This window comes from Bos taurus, chromosome 23 (genome assembly GCF_002263795.3).
Source record: "Bos taurus isolate L1 Dominette 01449 registration number 42190680 breed Hereford chromosome 23, ARS-UCD2.0, whole genome shotgun sequence".
Lineage (NCBI taxonomy): Eukaryota > Metazoa > Chordata > Mammalia > Artiodactyla > Bovidae > Bos > Bos taurus.
In genome coordinates, this window is record NC_037350.1 from 37,911,014 (window position 1) to 37,923,092 (window position 12,079).

Below are 12,079 nucleotides of genomic sequence, written 5' to 3' on the forward strand. Positions count from 1 at the left end.
TGAGCGTGCGTCTGGGAGCACGGGAACGCATCACATTTCTCGTTGGGGGTCCCCCTCCCCCAGATGCACCCCCTCGGATGCTTCCTTTTGTGTTTCCCCCTCTGACCCTACTGAAGGTTTTTCCAGCCCAGAGACATTGGAATCTGCGGAGGTTTGTAGCCACTGAAAGCTTTGCTTCCGGGCCACCAAGAAGGACCACCCCTGTTCTAAGCCCCCTTCCCACACCTCCACCTTGTGAGGGTCCAAACCCTGCACCCCAGGCGTGGTCCACGCGCCAGCAGCGTGGGAATCACCCAGGAGCTTGTTGGTAAAGCAGCTTTGAGCGGGTCCCACCCCATACTTAACTGAGTCAGAGCATTTCAACAGGATCCCCAGGCGAGTCACTCCTACGCACGTTCAAGTTGGAAGATCACGGATCTGAAAGTGCGCAAATGCAAATCCCGGAGCTGAGGACCTGGAGATACAGCATCCTGCCTGATTGTTCGGGGCTTCCAAGCAGCATTCCCCTCCCCTGGTCCCTCTCGAGGATGGGCCCTGGGTGGCTGCTCTGCGCTGGCACCAACCAGGGACCACAGAGGGGAAGCGGCTGCATGTGTGCAAGGGCCCTGGTCTAGGCACCCGGTACCCATAAATGCCTCGGGGTGCTAGGTGGGAGGGCTCCGAGCCTCTCATACCCTCAGAAGCGGGGATAGCGCTGGGCCTTCAGGGTTCTCTTTCCCTCCTTTGCCTTCTTTACAGTTTCACCTAAAGGGATGAGAAACCGCGGGGAGCCGGGCGGGGGCGGTGGGGGAGGTGGGGATGTGAAGACATTGAGGGGAATTGGATTAAGGAGACATTCGGGGTAGAAGTGAGGGTTCCTTGATCCCTGGGTGTGTTGGACGTAGATGCTGGGTTCGTTTGCTAGGACTGTCCTAACAAAGCACACTGATGGGTGGCTTAAACAACGGAAACGTGTTCTCTCACAGTCCTGGAGACCAGAAGTCTGAGATCAAGCTGTTGGCAGGGTTGAGTCTTTCTGGAGCCTGAGGGAGGAGCTGCCCTCTGCCTCTCTCCTGGCTGCTGCAGTTTGTCCATTACCATGGAGTTTCCTGGCATCTGGATGCAGCACACAGATCCACGCCTTCATCTCCAGGTGGCATTCTCCCCTTGGACCTGTGTCTGGGTCTAACATTCCCTTTTTATAAAGATAGCAGGCAGATTGGATTAGAGTGCACCCCCAACGACCTCATTTTACCTTGATAACCTCTGCAAAGATGCTCTTTCCAAATAAGGTCACATTCTGAGGGTAAGGACTCCAGCATCTTTTCTGGGAGGAATGGCACAGTTCAGACCCTGATGGACACTGAGTGTGAGGATTCATGTAAATGGTACCTTGTGTCTCTGGGCAAAGGGAACGTCTCCCGCTCACTCCTACCCTCTTTGTGGAAGCTTTCGGGATGAAGAAGGTGGGCCTGATCCTGAGGACGGCGTTGGCAGTACAGCTGGAAGAAAGAAAGTGTAGCCAAGTCAGGCTCGTTGTTGTTGTTTAATGTTTAGAAAACTAAAGAAAGGGAAATCAATTATGGGGCCTACCTGAATTTTATTTCCTCACCAAAAACCAAATTACTCAGCAAACTTATCGCTTGCTATTGCAGGCTTTGGTATTAAAGAAAACAATCAGGCGGGCAGGATTAATCTCTGACAGCTGCCTTATCTTTAACTTGCACCTTTGTTATTTTCTGATGAGCTTCTCCTTTTTTGCTGCCACGTTGTACCATACCTCACTGGTTCCTTTCATTTTATCATCAGGCAAGAGCGGAGGACCTTTCAGTTTATTAAAAAACCTTTATTTGTGAAGAACAAAGAGTGGGGGAAAAGGCAAACAATGAGGTCAGACAATCTCCTTCCAGCCAGGAGTCACTCACCTGTTATTTAGAGTGTTATCAGTTAGAGGAGACTTGCCTCGTGGAAAATGAGGCTGTGACGGGCGATTCGGTTACACACACACACGCACACACACGCACACACACACATGCACCCAAATCTGACTGACGCACATCAACCTCCACAAAAGGCCCTTGACTGGCAGAGCAGCAATACTTTCGTTTCTAAGCTTCTAAAAAAAATTAAAAAGCCTAACAAGCCTGTCCCTGTTTCTCCCCACTTTCTCTTTCAATGCAGTTGAGGCTTCCTGGAAAGGATAAAGCCCTGGGCATTTAGTGACCATGTCCTGTGTATGAGCTGGAGCAACTTGGCTCTCAGAGGAGTTGGAGTGTCTCTTTTGCATCTTATTTGCTGTTTATTAATTTGGGGATCAGTTGTTGGCACACGCCATGGATTTCTGTCTGGAAGGGCAGTGGCACACGTGCCATTATTTGTTAGGTGGAAGAACCTGTGCTTTGTCACAGCTTCCTGAACTGGAAAGAATGTTGCAATCCCCTATTCTCTCCAGGCCTCAGTTTCCTCCTGTCTCGAAGGCAGGGGGCTTCACCCGGATGATGTTGAAGACTCTTGCAGTTTCTAATACTCTGCATTCTTGACCTTCTTGACCCATTTGGCAGCAGATCTTTCCAGGTAAGGGCATGTTGAAGTCTGACCACTGCAGTTGCCACTAACTTGCAGAGTGGCCTTGAGCAAGTCATCTAAGCCTCTCTGAGGGCTGGAAATGATGTTCTCTGTGGCCTCACGTGACGCTGTGAGGCTGTGAAGTGAGTACTGATCAGCTGTCGTGCATTACGAGGAGCGAATCAAAGACACTCAAGGTCCTGGTTACACCTACTGCTTATGTCCTCCATCCAGTGGCAAGGTGCATTCAGGTTTTACTGCTGAAAATTCTGACCATGGTTTCTCAGGGTCAGAAGCCCAGGCATGGGTTAGCTGGGTCCTCTGGTCCAGGTGAAAAGCAAGGTGTCAGCCAGGACTGTGATCTCATCTGAGGCTTGGGTGGTCCTCCAAGCTTGTCTGGGCTGTTGGCAGCATTCACTCCCTTGGGATGTAACACTGAGGCTCCTGTCTTGTTGGCTGTCAGTGCCCAGGCACTGCCTGTGGTGCCCGCCTGTGTGCCCCCCACTCCCAGCGCAGTTCAAAACACGGTGCTCACCTCCAGCCCATGGCAAGAAGATCTCTCTGATGCTTCCTCTTCTTCTAAAGGCTCCTCTGATTAGGTCAAGCCCACCCCGGACATCCCCCTTTTTATATTAGGGTGATAGCCCATCATGTTCCCTGGCCCCACCCCTACTCAAGGGGAGAGGTTTATATATGCATGTCAGATGATGGGCATCTCAGAATCCCACCTACCAGCCAAGTCTCCAGATTCTCTGCTGGCTTTTCTCTAGGACCCTTCACCTGCCCTAACCAGGTTTAGCATCTTTCTCCAGTATGTTTGGTGGTGGGGGCAGACCCAATTTGACCAGGGTGAGAACTCTTCCGTGTGTGCTCTCTTCACTCCACTGAAGAAATGAGAAATATATGTAATGGTTTGTTTAATAGCTTTTTGGAATAACCGCAAGGGTGTTATCTCCCTCTAGCGAGAGTAGGGGCTTCGCAGGTGGCACAGTGGTAAAGAACCAACTGACCCATGCAGGTAGACACAAAAGGCATGAGTTCGATCCCTGGGTGAGGAAGACCCCCTGCAGTAGGAAATGGCAACCTGCTGCAATATTATTGCCCAGGAAACCCCATGGAGAGAGGAGCCAGGCAGGCTATGATCCATGGGGTCGCAAAGAGTCAGGCAAGACTGAGCTGCTGAGCACAGGGATGGAAGATGAGCTCGTGAGAATAGCTGTCAACTGGGTGGAAAAAGACACGCCACCAGGCACAGCCAGGGAGTTGGGGGACCTCAAAGCCATGTTGGAAATCTGCTTCTCTGTGCTTAACAGGTCTTTGTCAGTGACCTTGAACCCTACTACCTCCTCATTTTTTTTTTCCTGCCTCTAATTTCCTGTGTAACTGATCCCAATTTAGAAGCTCAAATTGGACCTTCTGGTTTTTTGACCTTGTTTCCTGTTATTTTGCCTCTACTTTAATCCAGATCCTAATCGCTGAGGTTTTGACCTCTCTGGTAACCTTACCCGGATTCTTGATTTCTCCCCTGTTAGTATTTGATTCTATCTTGGAGTTCGAATTGGACCCTGCCTGCCTACAATTAGCTCCAGCAGCTCAGTGAGAGGACCCAGTCCTGTGTCCTAGTAAAGACTCTCGTAGGCCTGTGTGTCCCTCTGCTGGGCCACACCAGGCTCTGATGTATGATCTTGCTCCTTCTGTCTCCTCTGCCCTACACACCCCACTCCCTCTCCCTCCATCCCACTCCCTCTCCCTCCAAGTTTCTGAAGAATCTTTAGGAAATGAGTTTGAAAAGATATGGAAAGATGCCAGCGCCTCAGCCTAACAGGCTTGTGAACTTGCTCACAGCCTTTGGGCTGCGATCAAGAGCTATGTTCTTTCTCTGGGGACTGCTGTCCTGGCCTTACTGAGAGCATGGGGCTCGGAATCTAATGACAGAGGTCTTTTCCGGCCCCAAGAGAGGAAGCTACTCTCTTTCCATCTTTAGCAAGTCACACACACACGGAGGCAATCAGAACCTGGTAGTGAGACAGATACCACTTTGCATCCGTTAAGATGATATTTATTAAAAACAAAAAGCCAAAAAAAAAAAATCCAAAACAGAATGGAATATGCCAAGTGTTGGTGAGGATATGGAGAAAGTAGAACCTTTGAGTCTTGGTGGGAATGTGAAATGGTACAGCTGGTGTGGAAAGTAGTGTGGGGTTTCCTCGGGAAGTTAAACTTGGAATTACCATTTGGCCAGCAGTTTCCACTTCTGGGTGTACACCCAAATGAACTGAAAGCACAGACTCAAACAGATACTTGGACTTCAATAGTCAAAGCCTTATTCACAATAGCCCAAAGGTGGAAGCAACCCAAGAGTCCATCCACAGATGTATGGATAAACAAAATGTGCTCTGTACACACAATGGAATATTATTCAAGCTTTAAAAAGGAAGGACATTCTCACATGTGCTACAACATGGTTGAACCTTGAGGACATAAGCCATACACGAAGGACAAATATTCTAGGAAGTCCCTAGAGAAGTTAAGACTGATAGAGACAGGAAGCAGAATGGTGGTAGCCAGGAATGAGGAGAGGGGAGATGGAGAGTTACTGTCTAATGGATACAGAGCCTCTATCTGGAGAAAATGAAAAAGTTCTGGAGATGGGTGGTGGTGATGGTTGTACACCACTGTCTTGTCAACGTATTTAAGTGCCTCTGAATTGTACATTTTAAAATAGATTAAATGGTACATTTTCTTTTTATGTATATTTTACCACAATAAAAATAAACACCACATAACCAATTTGTGTTCTCTGAAAGCGTACAAGATGCAGATTATGTAGTATTTTAGAGATATAGAATTCTTCTGGAGAAATGCTGTACTTTAGTTCATGACACCCTGCCAAGAGGATATACGGCAAAAGGAGAGCATCAATGTGTGTGCGTTCTTTCCAGCAAGCTGACATCATATGCAGTTCTAATTATTTCATATTTATAATCAAACACACCAGCATCATGCTAAGTAAACCATGGTGTTGTTATGTTCAATTTTTCAAACATGGGAAAAGTTTATTTTGAATGTCAAGAATTACCTACTCTGTTCTTCTCTTACAGAATATGTTTAAGAGGATATAAAAATGACCCTAAAAGAAAAGATAAAATAAATTGGCTGTATTAGCTCAGAGAAGAAAAGGCCAAAGAGCTCTGGCAGGGTGGGGTCAGGGGAGGGTGGAGCCCACCAAATGGTGGGCTTTGGTCAAAGGCTAATCAGTTCTATGACTTTTTAACAACTCCTTTAACTCCTGGGGATCTCAGTTTCCTCTTATATAAAATAAGTGGGTTGTACTAAGAGTCACTTGGGCTTTCCTGATGGCACAGTGGTAAAGAATCTGCCAGCCTGTAGGAGATGCAGGGGATACAGGTTCAATCCCTGGGTTGGGAAGATTCCCTGGAGAAGGAAATGGTTAGTCACTCCAGTAGTCTTGCCGGGATAACCCCATGGACAAAGGAGCCCAGCAGGTTAAAGTTCATGGGGTCGCAGAGTCAGATATGACTGAGCGAGTGAGCACTAAGCATCTCTAGAGTCACTTACTCATTCCACGTGCATTAAAATTAACTGAGCATCAACTTTGGGCAAGAGAATCTGCTTGGGTCTCAGAGCCACTGGGGAGCATATGGGGGACCCAGGGCTCAGCATGCTGGGCTCTCAGCCCAAGGCTCATCCTCTCCGGTCTCTGGACTCGTCCAGTCTCCACTTTATTCATTTTTGAATCTTCTGTTTGCAGGCGTTGCTTACTTCCCTCCTCTCGGCACTTACCACGTTTCACTTGCACACTCCATGTACACTTGGTTCATCAGCCCCACTAGACCATGAAGCCCTTGGTGGCACAGAACCATCTCTTGTACCATCCTGTCCAGTTTCTAGTGTCTGATCGTACATGACACAAAATACATGCTCATCCATGTTTTCATGGCTGGCTTTTCTAATTATGAAAGCCATCCAATGAGCAGGCGAGAAAGAGTGGGTACAGGAACAGTCAGGCTGGTGAGGAGGTGATTGCCATAGTCCTGGAGGAATGATGGGGTTTCAACAAAGGGAGTGGCCATGGGAGATGAGGAAGCTGGTGGAACGACATTCAGCAGGTAGAATCGGTCTGACCTGGAGTCCTAAGTCCTTTGAATTGCAGGATGAGGATACCTCTGGCCAAACTACTGGCCGCACCCAATAGTGCCAGGCTGCAGGGAGCGTGCAGGCTGGCGGGCGGGGTTGGCTGTTCAGGAATCCAGAGGCAGGTGGCATGTGGAAGCAGAGGCAGGTGGTGGGCGTTGGGAAGGGGCAGGGCTGGAGCGGGTGGGGTGAAGCACAGGAAGCAAGGGGCGGGCGAGAGCCATCTCCCTGGACTGGCTGCGATGGGAGGGCTGATGGGTGGGCCTGCCAGGCATGAGGCAAGGACCAGGCTTGAGAGAACAGGGTAGGTCTTCAGGGCAGAGACCCAGACGTGGGGGTGTCAGACAATGAGCCAGGTTACAGGGTGGGGACTTGATTACGGAGAAAAAGCAGAGGCAAGAATAAAACAGGGTTTGATGTTTATCCAGTCATTCCCTCATTCCATAAATGTGAGTTGTGTACCTGGTGTGTGCCAGACACACTGCCAGGCCAGAGGGGAGGTGGTGGGGAGGGCTGATACTACAAGAAAGATCCCCAACTTCATGGACCCCCACATTCTAGCAAAAGGAGGCATATGGCAGACAAATCAATGACTGAGAAAGTATCAGCCAGATCAAAACATCACATTGTACAGCTAAAATACATACAACTTCTATTTGTTAATTGCACCCCGATAAAGCTGAAAAACAGAAAAATACCAGATAGTGGTGAGCACTGTTAAAAAACGAACACTGAATGGTGAACGTGGCCATGAGGGATGGGGAAGCACGGCCTAGCAGCAGGCCCTTGGTGTTGCCCCAGAAGGATGGGGTCTGGCCGTCTGTACGGAGATTCGAGTCCAGGCAGAAGAAGCAGGCCAAGGCCCAGAGGCCAGTGAGAAATACCGAGGAGACTGGCAGGGGAGGAGGGCTGCAGTGTCTGTGCCGGGCTGGAGGATGACCCAGGGAACAAGGGCCAGGTCTCAGCTGTGGGATACGGCCAGGGATTTGAATTTTATTCTAAGAAAAGTGGAATGTCATTGAAGTTGGGGGGGGCATCTTTTGGTACCAAGAGTGATTCTAGAGGAATAGAAATTTATTTCTCACAGTTCTGGAGGCTGGAAACCTGAGATGAGGGTGCCAATCTTTGGGTTCTGGTGAGGACCCTCTGCCTGGCGTGTGGACGGCTGCCTTCTTGTCCTGTCCTTGAGTCACAGGGAAAGAGCTCTGGTCTCTTTTCCTCTTATAAGGACACTGATCCCATCTAAATATAATTACCTCCTGAGAGCCCTACCTCCGAAGAGCATCATGTCAGGGGTTAGGGCTTCAACACATGAGTTTAGTGGGGGACAAAGACATTTGGTCCATAGTGGAGTGACTTGACACTTGGAACTGTTCAGCTGTGTGCTGTGTGTGAATGGAGTGTGTGTGTGTGTGTTTGAGTGAGGTAGGGTGACAGGCAGAGAAGGCAACGGCACCCCACTCCAGTACTCTTGCCTGGAAAATCCCATGGACGGAGGAGCCTGGTAGGCTGCAGTCCATGGGGTCGTGAATAGTCGGACACGACTGAGCGACTTCACTTTGGCTTGTCACTTTCATGCATTGGAGAAGGAAATGGCAACCTACTCCAGTGTTCTTGCCTGGAGAATCCCAGGGACGGGGGAGCCTGGTGGGCTGCCGTCTATGGGGTCGCACAGAGTCAGACACCACTGGAGCGACTTAGCAGCAGCAGTTGCAGCAGGGTGACAGGAGTTGCTAAGGGTCTGAGATACGGAGTCACTTAAGTTTTCGCAATAAATTCCTTTTGCAAAGGACAGGAAAATCTTCCATAGTATGAGTTTCAGCAAATGAGAGCTGGAAACAAGCTTGATCAGTTGCGGAAGCAGGCTGCCTATGGGTCATGACAATGAGTGACTGAAAGAACTGTGTGTATGTGTGGTGAGCGCATGCACTTCTGCAGGGGTGCAGTCAGAAAAGAAGGAGAAAGGAGACGAGGGAGGGAGAAAAAGTGCAAACTGACTCCAGACCCCGGCATTTGAATCATAGCCATCATAGGAGAGGAACAGGGCAATGCCAAGTCTCAGCAGTTTCCACAGAGCCTGAATAAAACATAACGTATAGACAGAAGAGTGTGTCTATCACATGAGTGAAGTTCAATGTGTTTTCACAAGGTAAACACACCTGGGTAGTCAGTATCAGATCAATACCAAAACCTTCCAACACTCTTCACACTCCCTTTTAGTCACCACCCCCCATCCCCAAAGGTTACAGCTGCCCTCGTTTCCGACAGCCTGGATTGGTTTTGCCTGTTTGTGTACTTAAAATAAATGATATCGCTGGATGCTATTTTGAATTTGTTTTCAAAGCTGTTTTGAAGCTTTTCCCAAAAGGCCACACTAACTTGGAAAGAGGGAAACCAGGGGTAAATGAGACATGCTGTTGAAATCCACAAGAGTTATCTACACAAAGGGCTCTGGCTTCAAAGTGTCTTTAACTGGAGACAGTAGTCCACCATGGGCCTCTAACTCCTAAGGCTGGTTTGGCCTTGGAAACTCTGTTCTGTGTCCTGCTCTATTGAAAATCTTCCCCCTCAGCTGTGAAGAGAAGCAGAATACAATAGGGGGTCTCTAAACACTGACCAGTTGAACGGGTCCCCTTGAGCATATCATGGTGCTGAGTTTAACACTTGGTCTTTGCAAAGCCAAATATAAGAAGATAATAAAAGGAATGGGAATCAATCAGTTTTTATTTCATAGGTAACTTATTTAGTCTTTATAGCAATATTTTGAGGTTGACATTATTACAATTTTATGGTTGAAGAAACTGAGGCTCAGAGAGATTAAATAGTTTGCTCAAGATCACATAGCTGGAAAATGCCCGAGTCATTTTCCTGCTTTTTAATCTATTTGCCTTTAGTTAAACCAGGATATCTCAGTGTGACTTTCTCCCTTTCCCTTTATCAATTATGATTTTTAAAATACAGAGAATAATTACACTTAATATAGTCACTCATTCATTCAACAAATGAAGTGTCTCATGTTACTGAGGTTCTCCTATGCTCTGGGCAGCATTCCTAGTATTAGAGAAACTAGTGAACAAATACAGACATGATTTCCATCTTTGTTGGTCTTAGAGTTTAGTGGCAGAGACGTAAAAATAGAACAGCTATGAAACAAATGTAGACATTGTGAAAAGTGCAAAGAAAATGAGAGATACAAGTGTTAGGAGAAACTATTCTTTCCCTACTCTTTCCATCCACAAAGCCTACAGAAGCACACACACACACACACACACACACACGTACACTTTCACATCAGGGATATCAGAGAAATCTTCCTAGAGACCAGCTTTTGAGTTGAGTTCTTAGAGGATTGAACAGGGTGAAATGGGAGAAGGAAGGGCATTCCAGGTAAAGTGAAGAGCAAATGGAAAGGCCCTGAGGTAGGAGGGACACTCTGTATACACGAGGGGAGGAGAAAACTGGTGTGGCCACAATGAAGAGGCACAACAGAGTAAATAAACAGGGAAACGCAGGGTAACGACCCACAGAGACCAGACCGCCCAGGGCTTTGTGAGTCCAGAAAAGAGCCTGAAGCACATCTCACTGTGAGCTTTTACAGAGAGACAGGAAAAAGGAACGCAAGTTTTCAGTATCCTTTATCATCTCATATTTTAGAGAACGCTTTGCTATTGATTGTGAAGTCCCTTGGAATTAACATTATTTGTTGCCTTTTGGGAAATATGTTCATCCCACAGGGGTCTATAGAACCAAATTAAAAATAAATATCTAAACTCAATCAGGCTGCCTAGGAACACTGATAATAAGAGCCAAACCGAAATCAAGTTGAGATGCTGAGTTCGTGTCAGGTTAACATCACTGTGACTCGACTGGTGATTTATCATATTTAATTTTAGAAAATGCTCGCTGTGTCCATCAGTCACGAAGGCTTGTGTGACTTGCATTGCACAGTGAGGGAGGCAGCATCATCATTCCCCGTGGGCCCAGCACAGCGTCCTTAAAGGCTGGTTCCGAGAGGTAGGTGCTTTTGTGATTATGTAAATTGATTACATGTTGTCCTTTTTAGTCTTACTCAGTCGAGAACAAAAGTATAACTGCTGTCCCGGAGGTGACCCTTACAAACTGTTGACACTTAAAGGAGGCCTCATGATCAGAATGCTTCCCAAGTGGCTCAGTGGTAAAGAACCTGCCCGCCGATGCAGGAGACACAAGAGACGTGGGTTCAATTCCTGGGTCAGGAAGATCCCCTGGAGGAGGAAATGGCAACCTGCTCCAGTCTTCTTGCCTGGTCCATCCCATGGACTGAGAAGCCTGGGAGGCTACAGTCCATGGGGTGTCAGAGAGTCAGACACAACTGAACACACACACACGCTCATGATCAGAAAGTATATGAAGCCCTTGCCTGTTGAAGGAATTGGTATATCTGTACTTGACAAATATCTGGTGAGTAATCAAATTACTTATCCTCACAAGGGGTCAGGGATGCTGGTCTCAGGGACCAGCAAACTGATTTGGGGTGTAGCCATGGTAGGTAGCAGTAGATGAAACAGCATCATTTGTAGGGATCTGGTGAGAGAGATGCTTATGCAACTCAATCATTGCTAAGATTTACCTATGGAAGTTGTGCAATCAAAGTGCCTTCATCCATGACTAAGTCCCCGTCTTAATGCACATGTGAAAATGCACATCCATATGTGTGCAGAGTTGGCTGTGAGGCTGAAATTGGGTAACCTCACAAGCACTCCCAGAGATAGGTGGAAGTCAAATTCCAGATTCATTTTCTGCCAAAACATCTCCAGTACCCTAGGTGGGAAGCTTAAGATTTGGGTTGTCTTCCTCCTCCTTTGGGTCGGGTAGTGAGTAGCCTCTGGTACTAGTGGGTCCCCAACCTCAATCAGAGAAGTATTTTTCACTACCAGCCCTCCAACCACATGTACTTTGCATTAAGCCATTGCCTTTTGTAAGAAAGACTGATTTTTTTTTTCATCTTCTTGGTTGGCAAAGCAGAACCCAGATATTTCACTCCTATTTTCAAGAGACAAATGAAGATCCTGGCGTCATGAGCATCCTGCCTTCTGCTCAGGCAGTTCCCAGAGCATGGTCACCCCAGGGGTAATTTAGTAGAGGTTGGGGAGGAGCAGTAAGGTAGCTAATAATTGAGTGTCCTTTGCATACCTAGCTTTTTCTGTGCTCTGCTGCTGCCGCTGCTGCTAAGTCGCTTCAGTCGTGTCCGACTCTGTGCAATCCCATAGGCGGCAGCCCACCAGGCTCCCCCATCCCTGGGATTCTCCAGGCAAGAACACTGGAGTGGGTTGCCACTTCCTTCTCCAATGCGCAAAAGTGAAAAGTCAAAGTGAAGTCGCTCAGTCGTGTTTGACTCTTA

At 47.8% G+C, this 12,079-nt stretch overlaps 1 long non-coding RNA gene across 1 annotated transcript in view; it reads right to left on the reverse strand.

The window, feature by feature from the left end:
* Positions 1-309: 309 nt before the first annotated feature.
* LOC132343642 (uncharacterized) overlaps positions 310-12,079 on the reverse strand; it is a 53,773-nt gene continuing 42,003 nt past the window's right edge. Inside the window, exons 3-4 of the long non-coding RNA XR_009492572.1 lie at positions 675-1,481; positions 310-417 (exon numbers count right to left, since the gene is read on the reverse strand). This is a non-coding gene — a long non-coding RNA (uncharacterized lncRNA). The remainder of the gene's footprint in view (positions 418-674; positions 1,482-12,079) is intronic.